The following is a 16,270-nucleotide window of genomic DNA, read 5'->3' on the forward strand; positions in this document are numbered from 1 at the left end:
CACTACAGTTTCTATAAGATGCAGAAGTCCAGTGTCAGTGGATTCAAGCTCAAGACCAGACACAACAGGCTCATTCAAGAATCATTAACAACCTCAAAGGTATAGACAGGGCATTGGCCAAGGGTGAGTGATAGAAAGATGAACAGTCCCTGCTCCCAAATTGAACATGTCACGGAAGTGTCAAACATGTGAACAACAAAATATGAATTCTTAAAAGTGCTATGGAAATTTGGAAAAGTAAGGCAGAGACCTGGAAATGAGTGGGACATACTATAGACACAGCAAGAAAAGACAGACTCCCCAAAATCTGACCAGGCTCAGAGAAAGGAGACTGGAAGAAAATTTTAGTCGTAAGATCACAAACTACCAAAATCCTTTAAATACAGTAATTACAGAGAAACAATCATAAATGAAGACTAACATCTGCAAATAAAGATGCTCACTGGAAGATTACTTAACAGGAAAGAACTAAAATCAAAACATCCAATAACAAGGGACTAGCCATAGGATAGAACATTATGAAAATGATGTTAATGAAAAAATTTAATGACATGAGAAAATAATACAAAGTTTCTAAAAAGCACATATTTATACCTACATTATCTGAAGGATGTTAATAGGTAAGTTTTTCAAAAGATAAAAACTATTAAAGTGTTAAAACTAGCTATTTCTCAGATGGAGGATTATGAGTGATTTGTTTCACTTTACGTTGTCCTATTTTCCAAATATTATATAGTGTTACATTTCTAATTAGTAAAAAGGTTATGTAAGTCACTGTATTTTAGAGTATTCATAGCCCTTTAAAACTATTCATAGCCCTTTTCATCTCTTTCTATAGAGAATATCTCATCCATATATTACACAGAACCCACTCATTTAAATGGGTTAATATGTGTAAATTGCTTTGAACAGTACCAGCAGGTAGAAGGCAGCTACACAGGTGTTCATTTTATTCAACAATCTTACATTCCCTTTAGTCAAAGTAACTAGTGTGTTTTGGAGCTAGTCTATTTTTCATGGCATGTTAACAAAAGAACATTAGTTTTTTCTTTTTTTCACTCTCTAAATTCTAACATCTCTTAAGAAATGACTGCTGTTTTCCCGAGATTCTACTTCCTTCGAAAAAAAAAAAGCAAGAAGTAATTCAAATATCAAGTTCCTTAATAGGAAGACAGAAATTTAATGAGTGGAATGGAATTTGGCCTTATCCAGATGAAGAAACAGAAATCATACACCGGACTCTTATCAGGGAGTGGGCTATATGTAATTATTTGGAAAAAATGTCTTTATATGTCTTTATGAGCTTGGGGTATGGCGGGTCAGAATCCCCGGGGAAGACTCAAGAAACCAAATAAGGCAACCAATTGTTCTATATAATAAAGGAATGAGGAATCTGGATTTGCAAAGTAGAGGATGACTGCAGGGAGAAATTAAAGAAGGGGACTCTTGAGTTATCCATAGACTGTCTTCACTAAAGAAATGTTCCTTCATGTCCACATTGCTCACTTCTGCTTTTGTAAAAATGGATTATTTTACCCGAAGTAAAATTGAGTTGTGTATCTAAACTGCACAAGACTGTACAAAGACATAGGAGATGAATGACAGATGACAAATCTGGGTTATCGACACATTTAAACTTATTTCATACATGTATTCATTTTCAGTTTTGACAAACTTATACATGCATAAAGTCTGTTTAGGAAAACAGATCCAAAAGGCTTTTTTTTTTTTTTTTTTTTTTTTTAAATATTAGCAGTCCTCTTAGTTCCCTCCCACCCCCACCCTTTTTTTAAATATCAGCAGTCCTCTTAGTTCCCCATCCCATTTTCTACTCTGAAGCGACTAGGAACAGTACCCTCAAATCCTTCATCTCTACAAATAATGCTTACAAAGCTACTGCTTGCTTTTTCAGTTACAGGCTTCATATATCTTTCCCCCAGCCGCCGATATGGGGTGTCGCTCTGTTGCCCAGGCTGGAGTGCAGTGGCACGATCTCGGCTCACTACCTCTGCCTCCTGGGCTCAAACAATTCTCCTGCCTCAGCCTCTAGTAGCGGGGATTACAGGCCCATGCCACTACGCCCAGCTAATTTTTGTATTTTTAGTAAAGACGGGTTTCACCATTTTGGCCAGGCTGGTCTCGAACTCCTGACCTCAAGTGATCCACTCATATCTTTTATCACCATTCTTCTTCCCATCCCCAGCATAAACACAAATGCTTCCCAAAGTACTTTTATCAAGAACATATTCAAGAACATATAAAGAAATTACAGCTCAATAATAGGAAGAGACTATACATTACTGGAACCAAAATGTCCATCAACAGGCGAACAGACAAATTGTGGTGTATCTATACCGTGAATCCTCATCAGCAATAACAAGAACTATTAATATACACAACATGGATGAACCTCAATTATGGTGAGTGAATGTCAGACCAAAAAAGAACACATACTGTATGATTCCACGCACATAAAATTCCAGAAAAGTCAAATTATTCTATAGCGACAGAAAGCAGATCAGGGGCTGCCTGAGGAAAGGAGGAGCTGGGGTAGGGGAAGGGAAGGAAGATAAGGAGGCACAAAAAATTTAGGGGAATGCTTATCTGACTGTGGTGGCGACTGTGAAAATATATACATGCCTCAGAACTCAAGTTTTTCACTTTAAGTGTACAAGTTTATTCTATGCCAATTATATCTTAGTAAGACTATAACAAATTTGTTTAATTATGAGAAAAAAAGGACACAAATAAGCTAAATAGAAGTTCTGGATTCAATATGGGTTTCACAGTAGCGTGAGCTGACTGGGACATTTTCTTTGGAAACACAGACACAGCCAATGTCCAATTCTTGAGGTCTTTTACCTTGAGCTGGTCAGGTTAGATAAGATAAGACACTCCTATTCCGGCCAGAATTCTGAAAGCTGGATGAGGGAGGAAGACTGGTGATCTTAACATAAACAGGTAAACACTCGGTTTTGAGTGTGGTACCCTGGTTTTCAACTGTGTTCCCAGTGTGCATAGCCTTCTCCAGAAAGCAAGCTTCCAGTCTTCTGCAAAGATGAAGGAAAAGAGACCACAGAGTATAAAGAGAGGGAAAGATATCTGGGTGTCAAATTCCTAAAATTTCAACCAGTTCTCCCGTTTTGCCCCCCTGTCCCCTCTTCACCAGGGGTACCATATTTTCCCAGCTCTGAGCTCTCAGGGAATTCTATAAACTGACTTGTTTCTGGGCTTTTCTATTACTTAAGAGTTCAGCTTTTTAAGTCTACTAAGTCGACTCCTTCTAAAATTTTGGTGTGGGTTTCTCTTCTCCCTTGTGGAATTATGGCTTTTTTAAAAAAAGAATTTCCTTATTCTCATTTTAGTATATGTTTGGCAAGGAGCAGAGTTAAATGCTAGTAATATGCCACTTGTTTAACTGAAATCTTAGATAATTTAGCTTTTCAATAAATATTTATCTTCATAAATCAAACACAGCGTATCACAGATGAAACGTCAAAATGATGACAAAGTAGTTAAAAGACAAAATTGGAAGGCAAACCTAACAGAATAAAGAAATAAATGGTTGAAAGTTTGGAGGGAGGGGGTAACCTGTTTTTGCTATACAAATTTTAAAAGCCAAATTTCCAAGAGAGAAAAATCAAAACCCCCTGACTTTGTACTTTTTGAGGAGTTAAAGAAACCAAGTGATTTATTCAAGACAAGTGGGCTTTTTAGTGGTGAAGATAAATTTCACATTTAAATCTGGTGAGTCCTTAACATATCACAGAGTAAAAACCAAAACCAAAGGAGACACAGGCTCTGAGAAAGGTGGGTATTTCTAGCAAAAGAAATGCTGTCAGCAGGAGAGCCGGAGGTGATCAAATTCCAGCATTAAATTATGTACATAAAAACAGTAGTGCTTAGGCTCAAAGGCAGGGTCATCTATTTTTTGAGACAGACACAGTCTCCCTCTGTCGCCCAGGCTGTAGTGCTGCGGCACAACCTCAGTTCACTGCAACCTCTACCTCCCAGAATCAAGCAATCCTCCTATTACAGCCTCCCAAGTAACTAGGACTACAGGTACACGACACCACGCCTGGCTCACTTTTTTTTTTTTAGTAGAGATGACGTTTTGTCATGTTGCCCAGGCTGGTCTCAGACTCCTGTGGTCAAGCAATCCTCCTGCCTCAGCCTCCCAAAGTGGCAGGAGCCACTGCACTCGGCCAAAGACAGGGTAACATAAACTTTACCCTAAATCCACTGTGCATGCAGAAAGGGGTTGACTGACGAATCCTTGTTTTTCTGAGACTCAACATGCAGACAGTTTGATGCTAGAGGAGCTCCCTTTCCTAGGCTTTGTCATGTTTCTTTCCCATTCACTGACTGACCTTCCTTGCTTTCAGCCCTCTATTTGCACTGGTACCCTTTAACTCAGTAGTTCTCCGCTATGGTATTAGTTGTCAGGAGTGTCCATACTTAAGTACCTTAAGTTCATGAGTCACTTTCTAAGCAAACAGAAGAGTAGTTATAGCACTTACTTGCTTTTGAGCACGAATAGAGAAGAAAAGGACAGAAGTATAGCAAAGAAATTAAAAATCTCTTAGTATTAGAGGTATTAAAAAAATCTAGATATCAGCAAGGGAGCATGGAGTATATGCCAGTATCATCCATGAGTGTCCCAGTAGAAAAACAACTTACTAATCTAACCAATTTCACTTTTGCTGATTCCATTCATCTCTACCTTCAGATTTCTTTTTACTTTCTTCACTACCAAAACCACTCCTGTGCTACTCTTTGACCAACAATTTTATTATGATTATTATTGCAACATCAATTAAAGCAGGAGCAAGTCTTAGAACTCCTTCCACAATACCTTACCAACAATTAGACCTACAAAATTTAAAAGGTTGGGAGAATACTCAATAGCAGTGCACCTGTAAGGTCTCAGCTGTGCTAATCATAGGAAAATGAATAATTTCTGGAGAACAACTCTTATTTTTTCAAGCATTTTTAAATATAACAGCTTACATACTAAAGCTATATAAATCTTTAGTTACTTAAATGTTTAAAATTACTACTCTATGTATCACTCAGGCATTCAATAAAAATGATAAAGTCAAATACAGGCTTTCCTTCTTGACTTCTTGGCAGCTGGAAGAATAATCCACTGCTATACTCTAACACAGACCATATACCTACTCTTCTTCCTGATGCCTAGTGATTCTGTAGCAGGTCATGAGCTAACAGCTTGTTCTCAGTTCATGGAACGGCAGCAACGATATGACCCTCAGTCTTTGGTCTGTCTAAATGTGCCCATTCTTCAAAACTCAGCATTACTCCACCCTTTCCCATCATCTCTCTTTGATTTTCTTGTCTGAAGTCCTCTGGGTTGTACACTTCCCATTTATTATCCCTTTGTCTTAGTAATTTATTTGGAGATAACATAGAAGAACTGAGATAAGATATAGGGTTCTATATGATGATATATAGAACTTTATCCAGCAAATGTTCAGGTACTATTTTTTTGGCATATTGGTTTAGGATTTAGACATTGTGTAGCTTCTGTTAAGGTAAAGCAGAGAAGGTTAAGGAAATTTTTCTGGGAGATTTTTAAAACCTTTTTACCTTTGGAATTTAAACCTTATTCAGATGGGTTCATAAGACAATGTTTTATTTCTGGAAGATAGCTACATACATTTCACAGGATGTTACTAGGACAATAGAATTTTGCTTCTCTACAGGCAGGATTTTTCTACTTCTGAATTTCAATGTGGCAGTTAATTTAGTTTTTTTGTTTAGTAAACAGGTTCTTTGCTGTGTCACCCAGGCAGCCTCGAACTCCTGGCCTCAAGCGAACCTCCTGCCTCAGCCTCCCAAAGTGCTAGAACTTATAGGCATCAAGCACAGCATCTAGCCCCTAAGGGTCCTAACAGGTGAGAGGAAAAACACATACACATTCACAACAAAAGGATGAGGGACCACCAGACTCTAAGACCGTCACACAGTGGACAGTCAGCAATACTACAGTATGCAACACAGCTCTCAACTCCAGGAAACACAATTCATTTTGTGTTGTATGTGAACAGCACCCCCTGGAGTTGTGCAAAGCAGTGATCCTGGTACACAAAGTTAACAAGGTGAGATGTTCCACTAAAGGGAGTTTTGTGAAATGAGAGGACAAAACACTAAATACATTTAGATTCAGCCCTTATTAGCACATTGAAGTACCAGAGAAGTTCCAAACCGCATAAACCAGCATATTCTGGAGTTTGGTTGTGCCTCTTTCCCCCAGGAAATCCCTATTAATATTTTTTGGAACCAGCATTCTAAAACACAATTTAGAAAACACTGAGCTACTTTATAAAAGGCCTTGAGTCAAGTTGTGTTTTGATAAAGAGAAAAATAAAAAAACAATGAAAGTTTTAATGAAGAAACTGTGGTTTAAAATAGGTTATTGAAAGACAAAAGAAAATTCTGGCACAAATATGAAAGGTAGACTAAACCAGCAGATCTGAGAGTTTTGAGAGTACAAGATTATTATTTAAAATCCTCCTGAGGGAGAACTCACTCACAGGGTTAATATAATGAATAAAAGATCCACACTGCTAATAAAAAAGCATTTAAAAAGCATCTTGCAAGTTAAACAGTCAAATCTTTAAGACCTATTTTTTCAGAAAACATAAATTTGACTCCTAAATTTATCAGGTCTGTACAGTAGTCATGCCAGTTTACAGTTAGGCAGTGTAATCTCAGATTTCACAGTGTAAGCAAGCATTGGTCCATTCAAAACTACCTTTATTTGTTCCCTCAGAGGCCCAGGTGACAGTAGTATTAATACAAAAGCAGGTACCCCATATTTTAAGAAACCATATTGTTGGAAGTCACTGTACTTAGAAATACCAAATATTCTTATAACTAAAAACACCACATACTATTTGGAATAGCTGACACTGTCCTAGGAAAAATTTAATAGAAAATGGCTTTCAAAAATATGGCAAAAAAAAAAAAAAAAAATGTGCCCACAGTTTATTTGGACCTCTCTGCCAAAAATATTTATTAATTTAGATTACCATAAGCATTAGTAAATTACAAGCTATGATTCCTAAATATACCTTAAGGTGTAGCCAACAAGACCAAGTTTTGGAACAAACAAAAACAGGTTCCCAACAGTCTTGAGATGAACCTGCTTTGAAATTAATTTTATTATAAAATATATTTTAAATGCACATACAGGCCATTTGCTATATTGTTATAAATGAAGCAAAAAATAGCTGCATTTCAAAACTGGTCTTAAAGAGGAAAATTATTAAAGGCAGGTTATTCACGTGGTATGTGGTATTAGATAAAACAGTTCCAAAAGTCAGAGTAGATTGGTGAACTACACAAACTGTTACTTAACATTTAAGTGAGACAGCAGTAACTTCTGTTTTAATGCATAAAATAGTAAATTATCAATTAGTATGCTATCACTAATTTTCATGGAAGATCTACTTGCTGTTTTTGAAAGAGCAACTGCTTGTTAACTAAAATTAAAGAGAGCTATCTATTCACTAACTTATGTCCTTTTAGTCTGAAGGAATATCCAATCTTCTAACAAAGAGCTAGACTAAAGGATAAACACACACTACTGTAAGGATACAGCATGCATTATTTTTATGAATATAAACCCTGGTGTCCAAGTCATTTGAAAATGGCAGACATTAAGACATGAAAATAAAAGAATATTCTCTAAGAGTTTACAGTGTTTAATAAGTAACTTAAGTAACCACAGATGGATCTTCTGAAAGACTGGGCATACATAGATAACAGAAATATTTTCAATTTATCAGTTCTAGGATTGTCACAAAAACCACCGACATCAACAAATCAAACTTTGCTACTGATTTAGATATCTCTACCATGTAACTTTAACTTAGTTATAAATGCAATGTCAATGTTTCTCAAAATGCAGACTACTCTAGCATTTGGCCCCACCTCAAATCTGCTGAATCAAAATTCCAGGGGCAATGCCAAGGAATCTGCACTTTCAGTAACTCCCCCAGGTGATTCTTCATGCACATTAATGTTGGAGAACCACACCTTTCTTGCGAGATTTATAACCAGGTTTTGGATTTCAGGAACTAAAACCTCCTCATTTGGAACCTTTTAAACTAAATTTCATTACACAACAAATCAGTATTTCAAAGAGATTTAGGTAATAAACATGTTATAGTATAAAAACAAGTACATAAAAAGTTACAGCAGAAATTTAAAGAAGAAACTTTTAGTATAGCACATTTTATTTTTATTTAAGATTTAAGAACCCCTAGGCCAACAGTTCTTTGAAATCAAAATTCCTAACTTAAAAAAAATCCACAATATTAAAAATATAGTATTTCAGATACGTTCACATTCACTCAGCTGTTAAGTAAATCAAAACACAAACTGTTTGTATTACACCAAATATAAGTAATGATCAAATTTATAAAGCTCAACCCAAACAAACTCATTCATATTTCTCTATTAAATTTACTCTGATCAAAACTGATTTTCTATACACAACTTTCATAAACCTACATAAACGTGTATAATGAGAAGAGCAATAAGCAAAATCTAGAAGCCACCTAAAGTCCGGTTTGGGCTAAAAAAGCTGCTAGCTATGTGACCTTAGGGCCTAGACAAATCACTTTACCTACCAGGGAAAAAAAAAAAAAAAAAAGGTACAACTGTCTACCTTACTCACCATACAGGATTATTGTGAGAATCAAATGAGGTCATATGTAAATACATTCTGAAAACTGTAAAGTAGTTAATAATAATGCCTGTGATTTCTGAAGACGGCAAAATTTGAGAGACACTATCTTTGGGTACCTGCTGTAAAATACACAAACTATCACCAGAAAAATTAAAATGTATATGCCACTAAAGAATCAATGAAGAACATAAAAACTGACCATTCAGATTTAATTAGATATTGGACACTATTGAGTATACAGTATTCTGAAAATTACAAATACAAAAATTTGATTCGATTGCCTGTCCTATGTCCCCATTTATAACAGAACCATTTCTTGTGTTAAGATATAAATGAAATTTGATGGACCACGAGATTGGTAATTGTCAAAACTGGCCAGTAAGTATATCATTCTCTCTACTTTCTCATGTTTGATAATTTCTATAATAAAAAATTTTAACAAGACAACAATATATGTGGTATGTATAGATAACATTTCTAAAAGCTAAAAAGTGAATTTTTTAAAGTTATTTATCTTTATGAAAATTATTCCCATAACCATTGTATGTTATCTTCCTTGCAATGTCACCTCAGATTCCACCTAGTCCAAAATAAGCTACTATTAGTACCTTTATTACATTATCATGACAGCTACTAGAAAATAATTATTCCCTTCCAACTGGTCAATACTCTTGCCCGAGATGCAAAAACTTAAATCTTTGTTTCTGCTTTCTGATCCTCAGTCCGTTTATTGTTTTTTGCTCATTCATTACAAAATTCCAGAATAAAAAAGTGAAAATATCAATTTTACTGTATTCATGTGTAAAATGTAAGGGAAAAAAACCAAATATTATTTTGGTCAGTATTACAGAAGACCAATAGTTGTAAGTGGCCGTTCCTTTTAAAACTCATTTCCCATGGTAAGAGACTGTTTCATCTGAAATGAAGTTAACATGTCTGTCAGACAAAGGAAATTAGTAAATCTCACTCTAAAATCAAGGATTCTATCAAAGTATATATAACAACATATAATTACTCTACATGCATCAATCTAATAGCTCAAATAATGTCCTTTATCCTGGGGCCATATTCCATAGTTAGACAGAGAACACATAGCAGTAAGGGGATAAAACACCTTTCATCTCAGAGTTTTTGGCTAATTTTAGTTTAATAAAGACTTACCTACAGCTCAATAGCCAATGCTTTACATTGTCTATAGAGAAACTGCAAGTGTTGAATGAAACCTTAAATGCAGACAGAAGGGCAGTAATATTTTGTGGTTTGTAAGTAAGACTATATGTAATAATATCCACATCTTAATTCATTACTTGGGAACTAAATCCCTTTTCTCATGTTACATCAAAAAAGGAGCCTGTGCCTAAAGAGACAGTGTTCCTTATACTTATGATTTGGGAAGGAAGGGAAGGGAAAGAAATCTCAGCTGTCACTACAGTATCTGTTTTCTAAGTATTAAAATCTCCATTTATTTTTACATGAGATGCACCTGAGAGGAGCCACGTATACAAACCACTTTTTCTAATATGGTCTTTACTAAACTTTGAATATAAGTACACCTGCTCGAAGTGTTCATCTATATTATTTAAGAACAAGCAACTGTAAAACAGTAAAATCACAAAAGGTAAGTTGTTGGAAGACAACAAAAAAGAATTACTATATCTGATCCTGCGTGTTTATTTTAGAATCTGTTAATAGGCCTACAACTAAAAAAATAAAAATAAAATTGTAAAGCCACTGTCATACTGGTAGGTACCTTTATTTGGTGGCAATGGCTAGTTCAAACCACCTATTAAAAGCAGCTATTGCTTTCCTTCTTTTACCAAGAAGATCCAGACCATCAATATTATTATAAACACAAATCAAAACTAGTTTCTCATCTCATCTCAGAATGCTAAAATCCCAAGCTTCAATTAAAAAAATATGATTTCACATACAATTGCAGAAATTTCTCTCAAAAGAGAAATGAGAGAATACAGAAAAATGAAGACAATTCCCCCTTACACGTCAAAATGGGGATGCCAATAATGACAGCTGCGATAAAAATCAAGAAGGCGTACCCCGAATTTTCACCATTTTAATAAAAGAAAATCACGAAATTTTAAATTAAAGGTGGCGCTCTGTCCTCAACTCACCCGAATGTGACTCACTTTTGCAGACTATATGGTAGGAAACAACAGTTACTTTTCAAAGATCTTTGCAGTTACACTCAAGCCAAAATCAGGACAGAGATCCACCCTTAATTACAGCAATTTAGCTGTCTTATCTAAAGCAAGGTAAAAACTAAAACTTCCTCATGAAATCATAGCTAAATAAGCCCATTTCATGTACTAGCTATCAAAGGTTCCCAATTAAAAAAAATGTTTCTGTTTACTTCAAATTTGAACTCACCAGGAGGATAAAGAAAAAGAGAGGGGGAGGAGGAGGACCCAAATGAAACGCACAAGTACAAAAAGCAGATTCTCCTCCAATCCCTCTTAATTCCCCCAATCCACCCCTGCCACACACAAGGACAGGGAGTCTCGGGAAGGCTGGCAATCGGGGCAAGTGGTGAAGGCCCTCCATTCACTCACGTGGGCCACCATCCAAAGGGTTACACACCCTCTGCCAGATGAGCGCTTCATACAAACCAGGCCCTTACAAGTACTTCTTATTATAAAATACACCCACGCAGAACAAGAGCCTTATTTTAAAATAAGACTGTCCTCAGGTGGGGGAGGTTAAACACAACAAAGGCTTCCATGTTGACAGGCAGACAAGTTCAGATATATGCATATACCTACACACGTATGAAAAAAATCTATGTAGCTAATTTATCACGAACAGCAATCGATACTAACAGAAGCCATTAGATTATTAATAAACCAAGAAAAGTAGCGGGCACAGAAGCGAAAGGTGGCTGTCTGCAGCGCTCTAACCCAAGAAAAAGGTAAATATCAGCCTGTCGAGGAGGGTCGAGCCCTCCAAGTACCTGCAGACCCCTTTAGCCCACCCGGACGCCCTGCCCTCCCCTCCGCGCCAAGCAGCGCACAGGGTGCGAGCACTCCCAGCGCTGCGAGTCCCGCAGAAAACTGGTGAATGAAATGCGCACAGAGACCAACCTGGCTGGTGACCGCGGCGCAGAACCAGGGGTCGCTAACCAGCTTAGCCACAGGATTCTCCCGCAGGATGGGATAAAGAGAGCACAGCCCCCACCTCACACCCCTGCCACTGGAACGCGGTCCTCCTACAGACTCCTTCCCCAAAAAGGGAGGTGGGGGCGCAGGCTTTTTTCTCTTAAACTAAGTGAATAAACACGAATCGGAAACAAATGTGAACATCCTGGGGGGCCAGACGGAAGGCGTGAGGAGAAAGACCAGGCGGCTCTCCAACTCCCGAGGAATCACCGTCCTGACACGCCAACAATCAACCACCAGGGCCAGGGGCCGACTAGGGGCCCCCGCTCCCCTCCCGCAGTGCGTATGGGGCGCCGAGGCCAAGGATTAGAGGTGTGACCCTCCCGGGGCGCGGGGAGAGGGAGTGCCGGGCACGGTGCCCTCAAGGTCACCACGCGCTGTGGCGGGGGCTACCGGTGGCGGGATGGGCTGTGGCGCGGCCGAGGCGGCTCCGTGAAGCCGAAGACCTGCGAGTGTAGACCAGAAGCCCCAACGAGCCCCATCCCTCGGGCCCGGAGCAGCGACTCCCAGACTGACCCGGCGCTGAGGTGCACGGCGAGAAGCCCGCTCACCTTTACAATCTCCCGGCAAAAGGCAACCTGCGAGGGGCCCCGACCGCCCCCGTCAGCTTCTCCCGAATCCGGCGCAACCCGCAGCGCAACCAGCTGTCAGGACCCTCTCCGCGACGCCCGACCTCCGTGCTCCGCCCGGCCTCCCCCGCAGGTGACCTACCCCGCCGCCCCCGCCGCGGGCGGGCGGCGGCCGCCACTCACCTCGTCCGGCAGTGGGAACCATTTTCCGAGGGGGAAGGAAAGGCAGGCTGCGGGAGGGTCGCGGGGCGGTGAGGGGCAGCGGGAAACACAGAGGATGGGGGCTCCGTCCTCAGCGCGTCCGCAGCCGGCTCGAAGGGCTCGGGGCGCCACGCGGAGGTGCAGCTGCACCTCGGGGATGGGGCGGCCAAGGAGCCGAGAGGCTCGGCGTCCACCAGCCGGGGCTCCCTACTCACGCTGCACTGCGAGGAGGCGGCGGCGGCGGCGGCAGCGAAGGAGGAGGAGGCGGCGCCCGGCCGTCCCCGCCCAGAGCCCGGCAGCCACCGAGTGGCCGCCCGCGTCCCCGCAGGACCCGCCTCCTCGGCTCCGCAGAGCCGCACACAGGGCGCGCCGCGCTCGCTCGGCACGGGCAGCTCAGCCGGCCTCACGCCGCCGTCCGCAACAGCAGCCGCGGGCGGGGTGCAGCCACCTCCGTGAGCGCCGCAGCCCGCCCCGCTCGGGGCGGGGCCCGCGGGCACCGGAGAGCAGATGGCCGAGCACGAGGGGGCTGCGCGCAGCTCCGGGCAGGGACCCCGTCTGCACCGGGTGGCCTGCAAGATTGCCGCGGTAGGCAGGGGGAGGAGAACGCTCACCCGTTCCGGTCTGGCGCTCCCTTCTCTCCACACCCACACGCCTCCCGCTCCACGCTGGCGGCGCAGCTGCTCCCGCTGCCACAGCCGCCGAAGCTCGCGCCGCCGCCGCTGCCGCCTTGGCTGAGCGCGGTCACGTGACGCGATCCCCGGGGAGCCTGGGGGCGGGCGGGTGCGCGCGCGCGCGCGCGCGCGCGGAGGAACCGCGGCTCGGACCGGGACTGGGAACTGAGTGGCACTGGGAGGGCGTTTAAGGGGAGGACCCGGCGAGCGCGCCCTCGGCTGGCGAGCGCGCGCCCGGCTATTAGAACTTGCCGCGCGGTCGGGAAAGGGTGGCCGGAGTGAGGGGCGGAGGTGGGGACTTGCGCCTCCGCACGCCCCTCCCTCTCTTCCTTCCCCTGAGCGCCTCGGCTGGCCGCTGCCCCCGCCCCCTTCAGCGCGCCCCTTCCCTCCTGCCGCAGCCTGCGATTGGCTGAGAGGCTCTGACGTCCGTGTTTCCATGACGTGTTGGTGCAGGAGGGAGCGGCGGGGGAGGAGGGGGTGGCTCAGGCGCGCGGGGAGGTGACTCCGTCAGTCACAGCTGCTGTTTCGGCGCGGGGCTGGGCCGCTGCCGCGACGTGTGGAGGCAGGAGAGCGATGATTGCCGCAGGAGAAGTGCGGGCGCCCTTCACCTGGGGCCCCTCCCGAACCGCCCCCGGGCCCATGCCCCTCCAGGGCCCAGGAGCGAGCCAGCGGGAGGGCGAGGGCGAGCGCTCCTGGAGAGGACAGATTAAGACGAACCCCCAGTCAGCGGACATTTGAGCGGCTCCTCGCCGCGTCTCTGCCCCCACTCCAAACCGGACTCGACGCCTGTCCCGGGCCGTGACGCACGCACCGGACGACAAAAGTGCTTCTCGGCTCGCTCCCTCTTTGGGGAAGAGAGCTCACTCCCCATGCGGGTACGGGGCACCCCATCTCTGTTCCTGCCGGTCGGGTCCGCAAACACCGGGGATCCCGGCTGCGGCGCCCAAAGGGTTAACGCAGGCGTTCGGCCAGTGCAAACCGGCCTCGCAGGATCCGCGCTTAAAATCCGGGTGTTTTCATTTTGGGTTTGTTTCTTCTACTCTGCCAAGCTGGTGGCTCTCTTTTAATTCTCTTGTAACATCTCAACCCTGCACCCATCTTTCCTGAGGGGAAAAGGAAACGGGATAACTTGCGGTATTTCGATGCTCAAAGGTAACCGGCGGCTCTGCTCCAACCTTCAAGAGATTTTGCAAGTTGAAAAAAAAAAAAACCCATCCTTCGTAACATCTACTTAAAAAAAAAAGCAAGTTTTCCTTCTTGTACACACATATACACAGTAAAGATGTGTATCTTACCTAAGATACCGCGCTTCATCTTCATCTAACCTTTATTTGAACTCACCGTCGCCACTGGCCCAGAGACCTTGTCAGTGTTATTTTCAGTATCAGTTAATCAGAACAAAAAGATAAGTTCTGCAATCTTCTTTCTCTTAATTCCAGAACTGGAAAATTAATATTTGTATAGCCTCCTCAAAAGCATACAGGCAATAGGAAGTATGGTATTATGTTCACGATCTGATGATAGCATTTGTTTTAAAATATTTTAAAAGATTAGACACAAAATGTGTAAAAGACGTTTAAAAGTGAATAAATATAAATCAATGCTGTTGCAAATAACTTTTTTTATCAGTTTATGTATCTCACTAGGCTAGACGTTACCAGCCTTCTGAGCTGTGCCCTTGATGTGTAAGATGAACGAACATTGGACAGAATGATAGCATTTTTCCTCTCTTTAATCACTGATGGAGAATTGGTTAATGTGGCACAATAAATAGCCCTTCCTGACACTATTTCAAATCTTGTTAACAAAAGAATAACCTAAATTTCACCTAATAAATTTCAATATTATTTCCCCCTAAAATATCTTCCAAAACGACTCAGAGACATTTAAGAATCACTAGCTTTTTTCCAACTTTTCCTCCAAGGAAGTCACAATACAATGTTGAATTATGTATTCTACTTTAATCAAGAATTTGACATTAAAGTAATATGTGAATCATTGCTATAGTACACTAGCAAAATGGGTAATAGATTAAACTAGAATCTGTTAACTTTGTGGGTTTGTTCCAGTTCCAGATTATAAAATGAATGCTCTTAAAGTGTTGTGGTCATGAAACAATTATTGAGCATCTTTATTTAAGAACACGATTCAATTAAATTTTCATTTATATCGATAAATCTATAAATGAAACATACGGAATATATATTCATGTATATCCGTAAATGAAAACTTGTGTGTGTGTATGCCAGAACATATTTGTATGCATTTCAATGAAATGTGAGTCATATGCAATGACAAACTTTTACTGTCATAGTCAAGAAAATTGTACTGTAGTTTGGTTTTTATATTTTTATTCTTCAAATAGGAAATAAAGGGTGAAAGCAATATAGAAATAACTGTTCACATTACGTTAAGAAATTCAATTTTTTTCTCCCACAGGCTTAGTACTAAAGCATCCGTCATACATATTTTTCAGTGTAAAAATCAAGAAAATATTGCATTGCTTACTGTTTCCTTGAAAAAATTGAACTATCTGAAATCAAAGATGCCACTGTATGTAACAGTATTCTCTTAATCTTAGACCTAACTTATCCCATGCGTTTAACTGATCTAGAGATGTATCTATGCATAAGGAACAATATAATAATACAATTTACTGGGGAAATAATATTTTAAAGTTCTTTTAATATGCTTAGCTACAATGCAAAACTTATAAAAGTATTTAAATCCAGTCAGGCGCGGCGGCTCATGTCTGTAATCCCAGCACTTTGGGAGACTGAGGTGGGCAGATCACGAGGTCCAGAGATTGAGACCATCCTGGCCAACATGGTGAAACCCCGTCTCTACTAAAAATACGAAAATTAGCTGGGCGTGGTGGCACATGCCTGTAATCCCAGCTGCTCAGGAGGCTGAGGCAGGAGAATCGCTTTAACCAGGGAGTCC

At 41.5% G+C, this 16,270-nt stretch overlaps 1 protein-coding gene across 2 annotated transcripts in view; it reads right to left on the bottom strand.

Moving 5' to 3' along the window:
- The window catches only part of ATP2B1 (ATPase plasma membrane Ca2+ transporting 1), a 119,601-nt gene extending 106,213 nt beyond the window's left edge, over positions 1-13,388 (bottom strand). For both annotated transcript variants that reach the window (XM_024256622.3, XM_054527486.2), the window contains exon 1: positions 13,268-13,388. The gene's annotated coding sequence lies outside the window, so the exon portion shown is untranslated. The remainder of the gene's footprint in view (positions 1-13,267) is intronic.
- Between the last annotated feature and the right edge of the window lie 2,882 nt (positions 13,389-16,270).

This window comes from Pongo abelii, chromosome 10, assembly GCF_028885655.2.
Source record: "Pongo abelii isolate AG06213 chromosome 10, NHGRI_mPonAbe1-v2.0_pri, whole genome shotgun sequence".
Lineage (NCBI taxonomy): Eukaryota > Metazoa > Chordata > Mammalia > Primates > Hominidae > Pongo > Pongo abelii.